This window comes from Lutjanus erythropterus, chromosome 2, assembly GCF_056507025.1.
Source record: "Lutjanus erythropterus isolate fLutEry1 chromosome 2, fLutEry1.hap2, whole genome shotgun sequence".
NCBI classification, from domain to species: domain Eukaryota; kingdom Metazoa; phylum Chordata; class Actinopteri; order Lutjaniformes; family Lutjanidae; genus Lutjanus; species Lutjanus erythropterus.
The window spans coordinates 9,154,592-9,167,052 of NC_139318.1; the positions used below are offsets into that span (position 1 = coordinate 9,154,592).

At 37.9% G+C, this 12,461-nt stretch overlaps 1 protein-coding gene across 2 annotated transcripts in view; it reads right to left on the reverse strand.

The window, feature by feature from the left end:
• Positions 1–10,460, reverse strand: part of cntn4 (contactin 4) — a 262,790-nt gene extending 252,330 nt beyond the window's left edge. For both annotated transcript variants that reach the window (XM_084727589.1, XM_084727582.1), the window contains exon 1: positions 10,229–10,460. The gene's annotated coding sequence lies outside the window, so the exon portion shown is untranslated. The remainder of the gene's footprint in view (positions 1–10,228) is intronic.
• Between the last annotated feature and the right edge of the window lie 2,001 nt (positions 10,461–12,461).

A 12,461-nucleotide genomic window follows, 5' to 3' on the forward strand; every position in this document is an offset into this window, starting at 1 on the left:
CGAGTCCTGTAAGCCGATCAGCTGTTTATAACTGTCAGTGATATGTTATGCCTGTTGCCCTAAAAAACAAAAAGCCCACTGCTCTGAAAATACACACTTTGGACAATGAGTTCAGTGGCCGTCTCACTGCCTGCCAAACTCCATTAACATTTTGCTCAATTTAACATTTACAAACATCTACGTCCTCTACAAGATTATTAATGATTTCTTATGACTCATAAACAAACAATTACTCATTCGGCAAAAAATTCTGCATTAATTTGAACTCTGATTAATGTGAAATGGATGTACAAAACAGTTATTCCAGTCTGGAATAGAAATTTCGAAATGGGGACACTGCAGCCATAACAATCATGTCAAGTGAAGCAAGTATTTCAGCTGAACATGTTTCCTTGATCTCTGTTGATACATCGTGGTCACTTTACGATTTATTACAGTAAATATATTACAGGTTTCTCCTTTAAAGGAAAATGCCACCAAGTTTTTTTAAGTGCTATATGTCACCAAAATGGCCAAAGACAACCTGTTCGCATTTTGTAAGCATGAAGAATTCTCCCCCCCAAAAAAACCCAGAACGATCCAAAGCCTGTGACAGAATCAGGAACAAAGCGCACGTCAGCTTGCATTTTATCGACAGATATCAATAGAAAGCAACGTGGCGTTCAGGGTATATTTGTAACAGTCTTCTGAGTCATCTCAACCGCTCTATTCAGTCCTTTAATCTTGATTCAGACAAAGAAAATAACAATGCCCTGTGGGGAACGCAGTTTTATCGAGTGCTTATATTGCACTAAATGCGGGAGGAAAGATGGCTCTCACACAGCAGCCACACCCAGCGGAGCACAATACACCTCTGAAACTGTGCTCTCGACGTGGGGCTTAAAAAAGTAAAAAGAAAATCCACATTAAAGTGAGTTGTACTATCAAGAAGAATTCATCCTGAGATTGCTTGGAAAGAAGATGTTTGCAGGCCTTATGTAAGTACATTTAATAATGCAGCACTCCCTACGCTCAGATCCCCCCCTGAAGTTGGTTGCTGTGTGGCGTTGCTCTTATTAAGCACTCAATTAAAGCCATTCCCAAGGAGAGGCCGTGTGCAACAATGTTTGAATTAGGAAACGTTGCCGGCTCAGACAGTCTGTGAAGACTTACCCCAAAGGACCACGGCGGTGCCTTGAAACCAAAGGCCCAGAAGTGACAGAGCATCATACGGCATTGCTAAAGCAGATAAATTATTCTAATATGATTGGATTACAAATAGGGCATTTACAGAACCAATGAGACTAGATAAATAGAGCAGGAAATGGAGCTGTCTCCATGAGCCGTCTTGGATCTTTTTCTCCTTCAATCTAAATATTAAAAATGAATGCAGAGATGGGACTAGGTAGACAACAAGTGAGGAGCTCTGCTATATTATCGTCAAGTGTACTTATCCCTGACAGTTGTGTGCTCTCAATTCACAGCAGCATGCGACAGTCGCTTTTCATGACGAAGACGGGATGTATTTTGTACACTTATTCATGACCTTCCTTTGACTGAATTAAGCAACAATTGCTCATCCTATTAGAAGTGGAGTATAATGCGGTAAATTTTGTACGCAGATTTGTGCAGATAAAAGATGTGTTTCAATGAAATGTAGTCTGTGCTGTACATGAAAACATCAAACTGAAGACAAGTCATTTAGGGAAACTAAAGAGACTTTTTCAGCCCTAATTGTAGTTTTGGTAACACTTTCTGCCATGCCTATAGTGCATTATAATCAGTTTAAAAATAATCGTAATGTTTAGAACAGATTTTTTCTGCAGTAATTGTACTTTTAGTAACGCTTTCTGAGACAGACATCTGTAGTGCACTATAACCACACTGATAATGTGTTAGAATTGACTTAAAAATATTAGAGTTCTTTCTGCAATAACTGAATTTTTGATAATGCTTTCTATGATACCAGTCTATAATGCATTATAACCATACTTATAATGCATTATAATCAGCTTATAATATTCATGATGTTTATAACAGATTTTTTCTGCAGTAATTCTATTTTCCGTAACACATTCTATGACATCTGTCAACAACGCATTAAAAATATATTAATAATGAATTATGATATATTTAATGCACTGTAAACTCATGTTTATATTATTATCACTCATAAATACTCATAATGATTTGTAACAATAATCATAAGTCATTATGAAGCATTTTATAATGACTTATATGTAGAACCCAAATCAGTCAGTTCTATCAGCCTGATACTGACCTATGACAGTGGTACCGGTCTATGCTGGTATTGGCATATATATTATCCAATATGTGCCTATATGAAACCTGTTTTTTCTTTAACAAAATATTATGCATTTATTTATTTATTTGTTAACTTTATAGGCAGTATGTATAGTTGCTCCTTTGTTTAAAAAATCAGATTAAATACATACATAAATTTTGCTCTATTTGTGTTTTTTTTTATTTATAGTTATTTTTAGTTATTAAAAATACCAGTAAAACTTCACTATTTCAGCGTCCTGATTGTCAAACTATAAAATATCCTTCCTCCATTACATATCTTTGCCACAAATGTTAACTGCTTTTGAGTGAATTGCAAAAAACATATGTTTTGTATATATTCTAAATTCTGTATATTACAATCTGTATAAAGAATATTGGCTGCTATATCAATATCTCAACCTTTTTAACTTCCAAAAATCAGTTCCATCATCAGTCCCACAAGTTCAGTACTCGTCAGGCCCTACTGATAAGGTTAAGTATCATAATGTTTCCATTTGTTGGCCTATATTGGCCTAGCGCAGCTATAGTGGTATGTATTGGTATCACTGTATATGTTGATTTATATGTTTTTAAAGAGCATAATGCAGACTGCAGTTTTTATTTTTTTATTTTTAGTTTTACTGGCACCATTTTATGTATATTTGACTCTTGTCTTTTTGTTAATTCAAGTTGTTTTATTTATGTTTCTATTATCATTATTACTTCTAGTCACTTGAAATGATTGAAAATATCACAAGGTTTATTGTTTCAGTGATATTATTTAATAATAAATCAGCTAATATATCTGTATCAATATCAACCCAAAAAATCTTATTGGTCAGGCTAAAGCTGTTGCTCACTCACTAACATTTTTTTTTGCAAGAACCACAGTGTATTATAATACACTGACCCTAACCCTTAAAAATGGTTAAATGAGAAGAAAAGATTAATAGCAGGACATTCGTGACACTAATGTTAATTGATTATATGTCATTTTTAAATGTATAGCCTATTTGATTTAATGGTGCCAGTTTTCCTTCAGTGAGAAACACCAGAGGCAGAGTTAGGATTATTTCAATATGAAATTTCATTACTTCACTTAAAAGCACTCAGTAACCATAGAGTCATTTATAATTACATTATAGCGCATTATAGCATGATTATAATGTATTACCACTATGAGACTTTGCATACACTATGATCCTGGTAAAAAAAAAAAAAAGTCAGTGAATGATCAGCACTTATGAGGTATTATGATACTTGATCTTTTAAGTCATTGTAAAATATTTTTAAATGCTTTACGATTATTGCTATAAAGCATTATGAATATTTATGAGTGCTTATAACTCCAATTATACAATTCTATAAGCAGATTATAGTGCATTATAAGGATGGCTGTCATAGAAAGTGTCACTGTATTTCTTTAGTAGATACAGTTCCAAAAGAAAACCAAAATTCACAAAACTGTATCAGCTAGTTGTCTTACAGTGAGCTCTCAGGATGACTTTTCCGTCCCTGCTGACTCAATAAGCCACAGTCACTTTAATACAGCGAAAACAAACTGCATCTCTATCTGCTCCATGGTGTGGTGACACTCCTGGCATTCAGCCTAATCATAACTATCATACCTTGTTTTTTTTTTAGAGTTTGGCGCAGGAATAAACATGTAATTTTCCAGCAACCTGTTTGACGGGCAAGATTTCCTAACCACTCGCAGCTCAGCTCGTCAAACAACTCTATTACGCCAGATTCAAACAAGTAATGCATGGCATACATAAAACCACAGTGCACTCCGGTGAAGTCGTATCAGGGGCCTGCAGCTTCCTCATCCATTATGGCACCGTGGAAAATCTCACAGCGCTGTTTACTTTGAAAATCCAGCAGAGTGAAGCAAAAAAAAAAAAAAAAAAAGCAGCTGGAATAAACAAGTGACAGCAGACATTTGTTTTTATTTGCTGCTTGTTACCTGCGCAGAGCGATTTTAACCTGATCAGCAAGGTGCTCGCGAAGTGACACACACTTCAGATGTTAGATTGTCGGGGATGGTGCATAGCTGACAAGCGGTGGTTTCTAACATGGGGATCGGGACCCCAAAGAGGGGTCACAAGATGCATCTAAGAGGTCACAAGATAATTATGCAAAATGTTGTAAAAATAAAGGTTGCATCCAACTGCAGTTCTCATTAGATTAATCTGCTGATTATTTTCTGTCAGTCAATTCATCATTTGTCTATAAAATGTCAGGATATAGAGAAAAATTGTCATCACAGTTTCTCAGAGACAGAAGTGACATATTCAAACTGAAGCTGATTAACAAAAAAATATATTAATTAAATGATTATGTATTTTTTAAAACAAAAATGCAAGTGTGGTACTGCATAGATCTAAGTGTGTGGAGTGCTCTTTTTAATGAGAAAGCAAAAATGCAAAACACATTTTGTAGTAGCAGCTCCTCAAAAGGGACAATTTGCTGCTTTTTGTCATACAAATTATATTTGGCCTTTAGACTGTTGTTCAAACAAACCATGACATTTGAAGGCATCACCTTGGGCAGTGTAAATTGTAATGGGATGGGATTTTTTTTGTGCAGTTTTCTGATGTTTTATGTGCTAATCGTTACATCAATCTATGTTCTGATTTGTATCTATAAAATGTCAGAAAACTGTGAAAAATGTGCATCACAAATTTCTCAGAGCTGATACTGACAGATACAAATTGCTCATTCTGTCTGACTCACTGTCCAAAACTCAAAAATATCCAGTTTAATGTCACGTAAGACAAACAAAAGTGGCAAATCTAGCCATTTGAGAAGCTGAAACCAGAAAATGTCAGAACATGAGTCATTGCTTGCATGTAACATGATAAATAATCGATTATTGATAGTATAATAGTTGTCTCGTCATTTTCTTTTGAATAACTGATCTATTCATTGTATAGTAAACCTGAGACCAACTGTTCCAGGCCTTGAAAATGATTGTAAGTGCACGGAGAAAAAGAAACTGTGTTGGTCTGCTCTGTAGCGAGGGGTCACAACTAGATGCTGCTTTGTATTAAGGGGTCACAAGCAGAAGAGACTGGAAACTACTGCTGCACAGAACATAAGTAATATGTCGCTTTGAGAACAGTTATACTCATTAACAATCGATTTAACTCAAGATATACAGCAGCGTGATCAGTGGCCCTACACTTCAAACTATGACACACATTTTGCACCTGCAGGGTTCCATAGTCAATTAAAATAACTAAATGTGCAACTTACACTAAATCAAAATAAAGGCACAGAAACTACTTGGGTAGGGGTTAGGGCTGGGTATCATCACAGCCAATCACCGTGTTCTACACAAAGAAAAAATGGGAATCCTATGAAGCACTCCATTAGTGTTGATGTCAGTTTAAGAGTACTGTTGTTGGTATTGGTATTATATTTTTTTAATCCATACCCAGCCTTTAGGAAACAAAACCACTTGGGTAAAGGGCTGTGCAGTTCATCAAAATTATGCTGAACGGCAATATGGCCAAGTACAGTATCAACTGCAGAAGCTGCCACTTTTTGATAGAAGAGAAATGTGTGACAAAACACAGACAAGTGGTGCACAGATGCCCTGGTCTACAAATCTTGTTCTCCAGATGTAATTTTCTTCCAATCTGGAGTCATGTCTTGTTTATTTGGTACAGACGGCAGCAAATGTCAAATCATCCTGATTTTTATAGTTTTTTTTTAATTGAAAATGAAAATGGTGATGCAACAAATGATCATTCCCAGCAATCATGAATCAATATCTGTCAAAATGATTGCAATTATATATATATATATATATTTTTACCATATTATGCAGCCTTACTAAAAACTACGCTGTAAGTGCCCCCTCAAGCGTCAGATTTGCACATGCAAGGCTCCCCAGTCAAAATATGCAGCATCAAAGCAGAATTTCAAAATAAAGCACAAATACTATTTGGGGAAGCTTAGGAAAAGAAGTCAAAGCTGGTTTTTGGTTTCACACAAGACATGAACCCTGGTCTCCTGGGTGGAAGTCCTGTGTTTATTTGAGCCATCCATCCACCTCACCTCCTCCATGCACCGACCTTCTTGCTTTTTATACTACGTCACCTGATTTTGTCATTGGCACTGATGCATAAAGTAAGGATGGTCTAGCCGAAGGTAGCGCCAAAGAGGTAGAAAACAGCTGGGTGGGAGATGAAGCAACAAGTCTTACTGCCTCCCTCCCTGACTCCCAGCCTGCCTGTGTACAGTTAAAACAGCTGACAGATTGCTACTGAAACTATCTTGATTTAATGTGAAGTGTCCATGTGGCTCTAATGTCAACACTTACAGGACATCCTGCAGGAAAACACGTCAAATGGACAGTAGTTCACCCGCACATGGAGAGTTCTCCATCACATCTCCCAGAAATTCAAACACTTTGTACTTAAAAAAACTTCCAACATCCTCCCTTTCTTCTGTTCCTTGAGCTAGTTTTTCCTGAAGAGACATGAAATAAAAATGACCATGATGACACATTGCTCCGATACTTCCTGCGGAAACCACGCAATGAATTTTTTATGCCGCGCGCCTCTAAATGCACCTATCCCAGGGTATTTTTAATGTCACTTCTGTGCTCCGTCACTTCTGACAGGCTTGTGGGCGTCCAGGACAACCATTAAAGGGCTGTTCTCCTGCGAGGTCGTCTGGGCCGCACAGCGTAGCCATCAGATGCTGGTCAACGCGCAGATAATTGAGCTCCAGTTGGTGTCCGTACGTTAGTGTCTTGATAAAACATCTCCATATGGCGAGGTTTTCATCATTTCTGGTAGTTAAATTAGTTGCACCATCTCCCCAGACTTTAATTCAGCCATTTTTTAAAAACCTTAAATATTTATGCTTGGATCTCAAGAGAGTCTCTGCTCTCTTGTCTCAGGCTTTTGGAGAGCTATCGTGCACTCATGTTCACAAATCAAGACTGAGCTGGAGAATAATCTTCCTCAACCCCCTTTAAGGTGAAGTTTTCTCTTTTTTTTCCTGCTCTAACCTTTAGAATAAGTTCGGCTCTTGTCAGATGAGAAGTCTATGCAACGGATCACACACACAGAGCTACTGTACTGTCTGGAGCCGCTTCTCTGTCAACCGTAATGGTGAATGAGCATCATCAGATCCATGCTCATTTGTCAGAGTGGTGCTTTGACAGGTGTTATCATCACACACACACACACTCACACATTTTTCACTGACTGTGCCCATACACGCAAGGTTTATTTTATGTTTCCGGAGCAGAGAGTCACTTTCAGTTATCATTTGAGTGGGCAGTTTTGGCAGAAGTTGGCACGTCAGATGTGCTGAAGCTGCACAGATGCTCATATCTATTAACATATTAAAGAAGGCTTATGTGGCATTTGCTTGGCATCAGACTCCGGGCCCAACACAGGGCAGGCCACCACCGGACAGTTTATATAGTGACTGACAGACGCACTGATGAACACTATATTAGAGGAGTGATACAGTGACATGAAGGATGATTCAGTCAGATCTCCATTCAGGAGCATCATGAGTCTACAAACTACCAAAACAAACAGATTCCTACCATATTTTTAGTAATTTTAAATCAATTTGGGGGTAGGGGAGAGCTGGGTATCTTGTCACATGGGTAAGTTGTTACACTGGTTATATCAACAGGACCAGAAGGGGCTGTCTAAAAAAAAAAGTGGCATGTGCAATTCACTGTTCTGAAGTCTTTTTACTAGGGATGCATGATATGGATTTATTTCAGCCGATACAGTTAATCTAAATGTATCTACTTTTCATGTGCGTTACAGATAAGATTACCAAGAATTTCATATTTTTGTATCTTAAAAGTTAAAAAGCTCAACCTGTAGTTTATCCAAACCTGAGGGTAAGAAATTCTCATTCTTTGGATTTTATAGAGAATTAATGATTCAAATTAAATGCTTTGACTGCTTGTCAAGTCAAATATTAGCACAGCTAATATACACCACTACAGATAAAGGTAGAAAAATCTGGATAGACTAATGAGGCCTATAATTTATGGGCCTAGATATTTATCGTGCAATCCTACATTTTACTTTTGATATACAGTAAATGTCACTGTAATCTAAAGTTTCACTTTTCATACTGTACACCATACAAGGAAGAAATACTTAATAACTAATAAGACTTTGATAAGTGTGTTCCAGTCAATTACTTTTGAACAGAATAGAGGAGAGAAAAGAGGTAATTTGATATCTAAACTAATGTCCTGTACTAAAACTAGCTTGTGGTATTAGCTAGCAAGCTTTCAGGGCAAATCTACAAATATGACAGTTAGCCCCAGCACATCAACGAGGGGCGTAAAAAAAATCAATACACTTCAGTATCGTGATATTATCGATTCTCAAAAAAAACTGTATCATGATACTGTGATACATGCAAAGATTCATGGCAGTGGTTCATGTTGTGTTGTGTTTAAGCCCCGACCGCTAGATAGCACTGTTGATATCTGTCTTCACTGTTCTGATTGCATAAAAAAGTAAACTTTCAGATTTTATGCATATGGTGGTGTGTTCTTTGTATTATGACAGTTCTCCTACAATTAGATTTTTTAAAAAAGCAATAAATCACCCTGCTGTATTGGCGTTGGAGCCCAAGTTTTCTCTCTTGTTTTTGGGCTTAATTCCATGGTATATCCAGGAAATCAAATTTCCCCTTCAGGGATTGATAAAGGTACATCTATTCTTATCTGCTTACAGTATCAAAATATATCGAATCATAACATGATACATATTGCCAATACACAGCAGTAATAGCAACAATATCCAGCTGCAGCCCCGCAGAAGCTGACTTTGCTAGCTGCTAAAGTTGGTGGTTGCTATGCAACATGTAAACAATAGGTGTTGATATACTGCTTCACACAGCAATAGTAAATTGTTATAAATGATGTGGCCACAAACTGGTTGAAATACACATAAGAGTACAAAATTATCCTTTAATTACAAAACAAATAATAATAGTTAGATAATACAGAAGGGAAGCCCATTAAAATTCTTTAAATTTATAAACTAAAGCTATTTTTTCACTTATTTGCTTACACAGGTTGTTCTTATTTTTTCCCGCACTGACACTGATGAATCCCTGGTATTCAAAACCTTGTCTAAATAAATCAGATCTTTAACTACAAATATGAGTATGTAAAGCCTGCTTTTATACATGCTCTTATTTGCTGAAAAATATAATTTCCCAATTTAAAACTCTATAGTAAAGTGAGAAATAAAATTCTAACTTGTACATATGTGCATACGAATGTATTATTTAGTGTAATGTAGGAAATGAGTGACTGTGACGCACTGAGACTCAGAAATTTTAAGTGAAAGCACAAAGTGTGACAAGAAGCCCTGCCTTCCTATTTTAATCTTTAAAAGTGCATGAATGAAGATGGGTTTAGCTTCAACTGTGCCAGACTGAATTTTAAAGATGTATGCTGTATTGGCGTTGTAGCCCAAGTTTTCCTCCCGGGATTTTTTGGAGGTTTAATCCCGGCGGTAGATCCAGGACTGGACCGGATTCCCGTGGCCGCGGTAGGTGGTCAGCAACCGCGGCGGCATAATCGCCAAAAATCCGCAGGGATTATTCAAGGGAGGGTCAACACTGGAGGATTACTAAACATCTGCACTGATCGCAGAGACGCTCGCACACGCTCGCAGATTACTTTGCCTCCACCATGATAGTCCCACAACAAAGTAGACGCAGGCAAATGAGATCAGCGGAGGGTGAAATTCAGAGAAGGCAATCCCGTCTCTGCCGCCGCCGCACGCGTCCCCCCTATAGGACGTCGAAGGTTTAAATGCAGCCTAATCTGTGAAAAGTTAGGATGTGGGCTGGGATGCATTTGCGTCGGAGCTGATGGAGATTTAACTTGCTGAAGTTAAGAATGGAATGATAATAATGATAATAATTAGAGTGATAATAATAATCTTACCTGTCCACGCAGCTGTAATGTCTCCGAGGGATTCACAGCCTCAGATTAATCCGTATTTTATGTCACTAAACAAAATTCTGCACACAGACATCACTGTCGACTCTCGGCGACGCTCCCGGCCAAAAATATCCGTCTGACTTGTGCGCAAAGATGCTCTTTCTCTTTCTTTTGTGCAGTGTGCCGCTCCACTACTGTACCTCCATCCCTGCCCCTGTCTCTGTCTCTGTCTCTTGTCTCTTGTCTCTCAGTGTCAGTAGCACAAGTGGCTGACGGCGTGGCGTCTCGCAGGTTGCATATTGGAAAGTGAAGCCTCGGTGTGCTGCTCACTCACTCCGATGCGTCAAGTATGTGTCTCTGCCTCCGTCCCTCCCTCCCTCCTTCCCTCCTCCTCCTCCTTCTCCTCCTCTTCCCTCCCGCCGTCCTCTCGGAGCCGTGCTGGAGCGGAGCGGGACGCACACACACACGCGGTCGGCGGAAAAAAGAAAGAAAGAAAGAAAAGAGACAGAACAGAGCAGAGGGATGAAGAGGAAGAGAGAGCGCTGTCTTGTCTGTCTTCGCCCCCCCCCCCCTCTCCTCCTCGACCAGCCTCCTCACTGCTCCGGCCATCCAAGCGGAACAGACTCCCTCCTTTTACTACTACTACTCCTTCCTCACCTCCTCCTCCTCCTCCTCCTCCTTCTCCTGCTGTTGGGATGTCTGAACAGTCTTGAATGTTGATAGACAATCTATACCTTTCAGCTGGCTTGTTATGCTGTAGTGAACAGTCTGATGTACACCCCAGAAGTTTTTTTTTTCCCAATTTAATATGAAATGAAGCAAATCTTGATGATAAAAATGTGATTTTTGGTTTATCGTAATGAGCCACATGAGACCTAAAGACATCTTTAAAGTGGCTTGGGGCCACTGATGGTACTGTCAGGGGCGTTTCCAGATTTATTTTTTTTTTGACAGGGCCAGTTGGGGTACTCATTAATGTACCATTTTTTCAATTCGTAACATTACAGTATCTTACAGTTTTGTACTCTTGTGTTTAAAAGTTATATTTCAAAAGTAAATAGTCCAACTAATCACAGCACAATAGTGACACCATAAAACTATAGTATAAAGCTTCCATACTTTATTCTTTAAGTCTGCAAAAGACATCTAAATTCAAGCTGTGAGACTCCTTTATACTCCACACTTCATCATGGAAAAATTCTTTATTATTATAATTATTATTATTATTATTATTTAAATCAATTATCAACTTATTAAGGCTAAATAAATCTTGTAGGCTATATACCAAAGAAAACAATGCACCTTTCAAAATTACTCATCAAACTAGACAGATAACCAGTCATACTTGAGGATAATGGGGTGGCACCTCGGATGGCCAATTAGACTCCGGGGTGACCCTGGGGTATCGTCATCTCGAAGGGGGTCACTTCAGCATACTCTTTTTTTGTACAAAGGGCTTGTACTAACACGCCACATCAGATTCAACAAACGCTCGTAACTTCCGATAACTGTGTAAATGATCCACCTGTGCGAATCTGGCTGCACGAGTAAGACTTTTAAATTAGCATATTTAACGACCAATAATATGGCTGCGCTTCCTGCCCTGCTGCACTTCCTGCTCAGATCCATAAAGGAATATTTGTTATTTTAACAGCATCAGCAATGGAATTAAAATACCTGCTAAAGCAAAGAAACAGGCAAAGCAAATGCTGTAATGTCATGTTACCTGAGGGCCGGACTGTCACTGAAATAAAGAGGAAACAAAGTCGAACCTGCAGGTGCAGATATACGACCAACACACCTGACAGCAGGTAATAATAGATCATTGAATGAATGATGAGAGGCTTTATATGTAAATTTACAATTATATTATAATTTGAAAGGCAGTCAAACAGGATGAAGTGTAATTTCTTTTTCAAACTAAAAATGTCTTCAAACTAATGAAATATACAGTCATTATTAAAAAAAAAACTTTGGTTTGGATAATAGCAGACTGACTGCACATCAAGTCTGGACTACTCAGAAATTGTGTTTGAGAAATATGAGAAAATTGGTCAATGTCACAAGTTCTCTTAAATCATTCATATGCACCACTTTGCATGAGGCCCAATATTTCTAAAAATGTAATTTTTTTAAAACCATTTTCATCATATTTCACAAAAATACAAACAACATTTTCTATACACCTTTATATATATTAGTTAGCAATGCACTGGATACAAACTCTGTCAACTCT